The sequence below is a fragment of the Salvelinus sp. IW2-2015 genome, unplaced genomic scaffold (assembly GCF_002910315.2).
Source record: "Salvelinus sp. IW2-2015 unplaced genomic scaffold, ASM291031v2 Un_scaffold5979, whole genome shotgun sequence".
Classification (NCBI taxonomy): domain Eukaryota; kingdom Metazoa; phylum Chordata; class Actinopteri; order Salmoniformes; family Salmonidae; genus Salvelinus; species Salvelinus sp. IW2-2015.
In genome coordinates this window covers 1-6211 of record NW_019947244.1, presented here as the reverse complement: position 1 = coordinate 6211, position 6211 = coordinate 1, and the positions used below count along the sequence as shown (strand labels likewise).

Sequence of the window (6211 nt, the reverse complement as noted above, 5' to 3'; positions counted from 1 at the left end):
CTCTATATAGGGAATAGGGTGCCCAGGTCAAAACTAGCGCTCTATATAGGGAATAGGGTGCCAATTTGGATGCACAAATTGAAAAGACAGTTGTTTGAGGTTTCAATGTCTACAGTCCACAAGTTGGTATGGTAAAGAAGTGGGATTTTTGTCTGTATATAAAAGGGGTATAATAAGGATGAGCCAGAGATGGTCAGAGAAGTCATGTATTGATGTCAATGGGAGACTAGTTAGGATTCACCTCATACTGGAACTAATAGGGAACAGGGCTATGAGTTCCAGAGACAAGGGTGAAATAAACACTGACCCTAGTTCAGTATTGTGATTTCCTTTGTTCCTTCATTTATGAAAAACCATTAAATTATTAAGAGCTAAAAATACAAGCACCTGTTTTCAGACTGATGAGTTGCAGCTCACAACCCTCCCACGGAGTGAGCCTTGCATGTGTTTTTGTCTGTGTGTGTGTGTGTGTGTTGTATGCTTGCTGTGTGTGAGTTGTATGCCTGCTGTGTGTGTGTCTGCACAAAGATGCACACGACAGGGTGTATGTGTGAGCGCGCCTCACCTCCCAGTGGCTGAAGACCAGTTGTGGACTAGCCAATCCACTGGTTCTCTTGCGTATCTCRTCAGCGAATCCGAAGCTCTCGGCCACAGGAAGGACGGCCTTGATGATGAACATCTCTGTCCCCTCCTTCATCTCCTCCTGTAACACTCGGCCCTCCCTCTTCCCCAGGACCCCGTACACACGACCTGGACACACACACACACACGATAATTAGTAGAAGTGGCTTAACGTGTACTCTGGCCATGTATTCAGTGTGGCTAGCTATATACAATCTAATCAAATGATTGACCACATCGATTCACACACACAATCTAATCCAACTATGTATACAATCTATTTATGCATGATCTAATTGATTAGATCTAAATAATGGACACGATGTAATGAAAGTATTGATGAAGTCTATTTCTACACTAAATGTTACGYAACCAACATCTACTATAATATACATCATGGAATTAAAATATGGATCACATTCATCGATACYAATGAAACTAAGTTCTCCTAATGGGGGTATATAGAGCGGATAGCATTGGTATTCACAACAGGCTAGTAGGAGAGCGTGACAAACGCCCCATTTAAAGGGATGCTAGCGTTGCAGAAGTGAGTAAAAAGTCATATTGTTTCTGAAATGGGCTCATAATAACACACTTAATTCTGGTGTTGATTTGGCTGGCTGTAAATGGATGTGACTGCTAAACGTGCTGTTTAGATATGGTTTATTATCTGTTTATTGATTATCCGGCAGAAGTTGGGCAAGGCTCATTTGAATCTTAATGATGACCAAAAGTAGTGCACTATACAGGGAATAGGGTGCCATTTGGGACCAACCTTAGAAACAAGAGTTGGTGATCAGTTACACTACAAAGACACACATTAGAATAGTTCTAGAGCATAGATAGTAATAATGCGGGTTGTCAAATCACATTTTATTTGTCATATACACACACATTTAGCAGATGTTATTGCGGGTGTAGCGAAATGCTTGTGTTTCTAGCTCCAACAGTGCAGTAATATCTAACAATTCACAAACATACACACAAAACTAAAGTAAAAGAATGGAGTTAAGAATATATAAATATTAGGACGAGTAATGTTGGAGTGGCATTGACTAAATACAGTAGAATAGAGTACAGATATAAATGTGAGATGAGTAAAGCAGTATGTAAACATGATTAAAGTGACTAGTGTTCCATTATTAAAGTGGCCAGTGAATATAGGGCAGCAGCCTCTAAGGTGCAGGGTTGAGTAACCGGGTGGTAGCCGGCTACTGATGGCTATTTAAATATCAACCAATACTGTACCATCATAAATCTTTACTCTGTGTTTCAGTGGACGAGTTAAAAGATGTCTTCCTACACCGGGGATGGGATAATATACCAGTCCAATGGACTCCTATCACACTAGAATGTGAGTTTTGTGCAGCAACTTCACCCTCCACCTGGTGTAACATTCTTGGTAGTTTAGTTGTCATGTTGTGGCTTGAATGTCCTGACAAGATGTATCAGTCATTTGTATCTGAATAGAAGCTGCTATATTTCCCTCCTCCTCCTCCTGTGTGGTTTAGAAAGCAGTAATGCCTCCAGGAAAGATTGAAGAAGCAGATCTGAAGGTGTGTGTGTTGTGTTTTAGCTATTTACTTAAGACCTCAGTGGTTAGTTTGTGTTTTAGCTATTTACCTAAGACCTCAGTGGTTAGTTTGTGTTTTAGCTATTTACCTAAGACCTGCAGTGGTTAGTTTGTGTTTTAGCTATTTACCTAAGACCTCAGTGGTTAGTTTGTGTTTTAGCTATTTACCTAAGACCTCAGTGGTTAGTTTGTGTTTTAGCTATTTACCTAAGACCTCAGTGGTTAGTTTGTGTTTAGCTATTTACCTAAGACCTCAGTGGTTAGTTTGTGTTTTAGCTATTTACCTAAGACCTCATGTGGTTAGTTTGTGTTTTAGCTATTTACCTAAGACCTCAGTGGTTAGTTTGTGTTTTAGCTATTTACCTAAGACCTCAGTGGTTAGTTTGTGTTTTAGCTATTTACCTAAGACCTCAGTGGTTAGTTTGTGTTTTGGCCAGCGTGTGTTCTATCGTGTGTGTGTGTGTCTGTGTGTTATATTGTGTGTGTTTCGCCGTGTGTCTGTGTGTTCTGCCGTGTGGTCTGTGTGTTCTGCCGTGTGTCTGTGTGTTCTGCCGTGTGTCTGTGTGTTCTGCCGTGTGTCTGTGTGTTCTGCCGTGTGTCTGTGTGTTCTGCCGTGTGTTGTGTGTTTGCGTGTGTCTGTGTGTTCTGCCGTGTGTCTGTGTGTTCTGCGTGTGTCTGTGTGTTCTGCCGTGTGTCTGTGTGTTCTGCCGTGTGTACTGCTAAGCCTCTTACCTAACACCTCTGCTGTAGCCATGATTTCACAGGTGTACATAGCAGCCATGAGTCTCTGAGGTTTGGCCTGGAACGCGTGCCGACAAGCCTCCTTCACAGCAGCTATGAGCTGGCCAGAGAACGGCCCGTAGCAGTCCACTAGCCCGGCCCCAACCTCCGCCCTGCGTCTCCCCTGGCTCGCCTCAGCAACGGCACCCTCTGCCTGGGAAGGCGTCTCACCCGCTCCCCCTGCCTTGCCTGAGGCCTCCTGCTGTCCTGCAGCCCCACCGGGGCTTTTGGAAACAATGCATCAAGGGAGTTGGAGTCTTCTTCAGTCCAGAGGCCAGGTGGGTGCGCTGGGTGGGGAAGTTCATGTCCCATCTCTCCACAGAGAAGCAGACGCCCATGAGGGGCTCCTCGCACATGGGACCAGAGAGGGTGGCGAGCTGGAAACCGCTGACAACGCTGTTGTCAAAGTCTCGGATGGCGCTGGCCTCAGCTTTCTCCCCTCCCTCTTTCTCTCCTTTCTCTCGTTGGAGGCAGTGCCACACGGATGGTCTCTGGTACCCTTCTACGCTGTTAAGGAGGATGTTTGGTCCATACCTAATAAGAACAACATGGACATATTAATTACCATGAAATACCTGCATAGCACACAATTTCATCTCAATACCATGAAATAAATCATCCTCAACCCATATGAAACACCCGAAATACCTGCATACCCTCTCATCCCAACCCATATGAAACACCCTGAAATACCTGCATAGCCTCTCATCCCAACCCATATGAAACACCCTGAAATACCTGCATACCCTCTCACCCAACCCATATGAAACACCCCGAAATACCTGCATAGCCTCTCATCCAACCACATATGAAACACCCTGAAATACCTGCATACCCTCTCATCCCAACCCATATGAAAACCCCTGAAATACCTGCATACCCTCTCATCCCAACCCATATGAAACACCCTGAAATACCTGCGTGGTCCAAAGGCCCATATCCGGTCCACGGCATTCCTCCACTTCCTCCCCTGCAGCAGGACCTCCAGCCTGCTCTTCAGCTCCATCAGGGCATCCAGGGTCCAGGTACTCATGTCCAGGGTCCTCCCCTCCCTCTGGGCCTGACCTGCCTGTTCCAGGGTCCGGATCAAGTCAGCACTACCCTCCAGCAGAAGAGTCACCTCTACACAACACAGGACACTTTTTGATCAGAGCCAGATTTACTCAACTTTCTTAAGAAGAAATTTCTTCTTAACTGCCATGTTTTCCCTTAACTACAGACATAAGAAGAAGTTAAGCAAAGTTGCTATTCTTAAAAAAGGCGATTGGAAATGTTCTGTTTCTCGTTCTCCTAAGCAAAAGGTAAGGGCTTCCTATAGTCTGACAACAACAAACAACCCTCTCTCTCACCTTCGGGTAGTGGTATGGCCCGTACCCCCACGGTGGCCTGTCTGTTGGGTGGTGAGGGTCACCAGGCCGCTGGGGTCCAGGTGCAGGGTGTCTGACTCTTTCACCTGGTGGAGCACAGCCACCTAGACACACACACACACACACACACACACACACACACACACACACAACACACACACACACACACCACACACACACACACACACACACACACACACACACACACACACACACACACACACACACACACACACACACACACACACACAGGAGTAGGGTTAGCTACTGCACATAGATTGCTGCTGCATCTTCAATTGTAGCACACTACTAATATATGGGGTGTCGTTTGAGATGTCAACAGATGTTAAGATAGACACACACACACACCAACCCTCAACGTACACACACACCTTCTGTTGTTTCCCCAGGTCTTCATTGACCATGTCCACTTTGGGTGGTCTGATCACGGTCTCTCTGAATGGGATGATAGGCTTGGAGGCACTGATCTCAATCTTGGCAAACCTGGACGATGAGAAGAACACAGAGACTCAGATGTAGGGTTCCCAAAACTCKGGTAAATTTCCACAAATTCCCKKGTTTTCCAGAAATCCCAATAGGAAGATTCCTGGAATCAGGCGGAAATAAGCAGAAATTCTGGAATCCTCYATCCAGGATTTCTGGAAAAGCTGGAAAAGTTACAAAGATGTGTAGTGAGAAGGAGATGGAATACTCACATGCAGCAACACAAATGAAGTTGTCGTCTCTGAGTAAGAGCAAGTAGGACAACCCATGCATTGTAAATGTGCTGTATTACTGGGTACGAGAGCCAGAACAAACTCAACAGAATACGATACATAAAGACACATTGGCATCTTAAGAGAGTGCTGAAAACTTTCACGTCTGCGTTTTTATTTTCCAAAACAATAACACCTGTCAGATATTATAAGGCTCTCCCGCCCATGCTGAGCCAAGCACAGCATATTCAAATCATCTGTCATAGCTCACCTTGCGAGCACACACACACACACACACACACACACACACACACACACACACACACACACACACACACCTTCAAGTCTGCTTCTTCAATCTTTCTAAACCACACAGGAGGAGGATGAGAGAAATATAGCAGCTTCTATTCAGATACAAATGACTGATACATCTTGTCAGGACATTCAAGCCACAACATGACAACTGCAGGGCAGCAGGTAGGCTAGCGGTTAGGAATTGGGCCAGTAACGGAAAGGTTGCTGATTCAAATCCCCAAGCCGACAAGGTGAAAAGAATCTGTTGATGTGCCCTTGAGCAAGGCACTTAACCGTAATTGCTCCTGTAAGTCGCTCTAGATAACGTCTGCTAATGATTAAAATGATTAAAAAATCTAGATAAAAAAACGACCAAGAATGTTACATTACGTGGAGGGTGAAACTTGTGCCTAAACGCTGATATTTGGTCATTTTCTCCACTAATGGTTTAGGTTAGGATTGGGGAGGGAGCTGATCCTGGATCTGTACCTGGGAAACTTCACTTGTTCCGTTTTCTGCCTAATGAACAAACCCTGCGCTGGTGAGACCAAGCTTCAGGTCTGGTTCTCCTATAAAATGACGTCATTAGGTTATCACTGCTGAAACACTCAGAGGGATACAGAGAGGGTCACTGTAGGAAAAGAAAACAAGGGTGCTTCCCAAATGGCACCCTATTCCTGTAGTGCACTACTTTAGCCAGGGCCCATAAGCCCTGGTCAAAAGAAGTGCATTACATCGGTAAAATGGTTCATTTGGACAGGTACACTGTCTATCTGTCTACTATCTCTCCAACTGCCAAGACAACACAGCCAAGTACTGTTAAAGTTTATTGACAAAACAGGAATCCCTTGTCTGATCCT

At 45.0% G+C, this 6211-nt stretch overlaps 1 pseudogene; it reads right to left on the bottom strand.

Annotated features, from left to right (window-relative positions):
- Nucleotides 1-342: 342 nt before the first annotated feature.
- LOC112078629 (elongation factor-like GTPase 1) lies at nt 343-4870 on the bottom strand (annotated as a pseudogene).
- Between the last annotated feature and the right edge of the window lie 1341 nt (nt 4871-6211).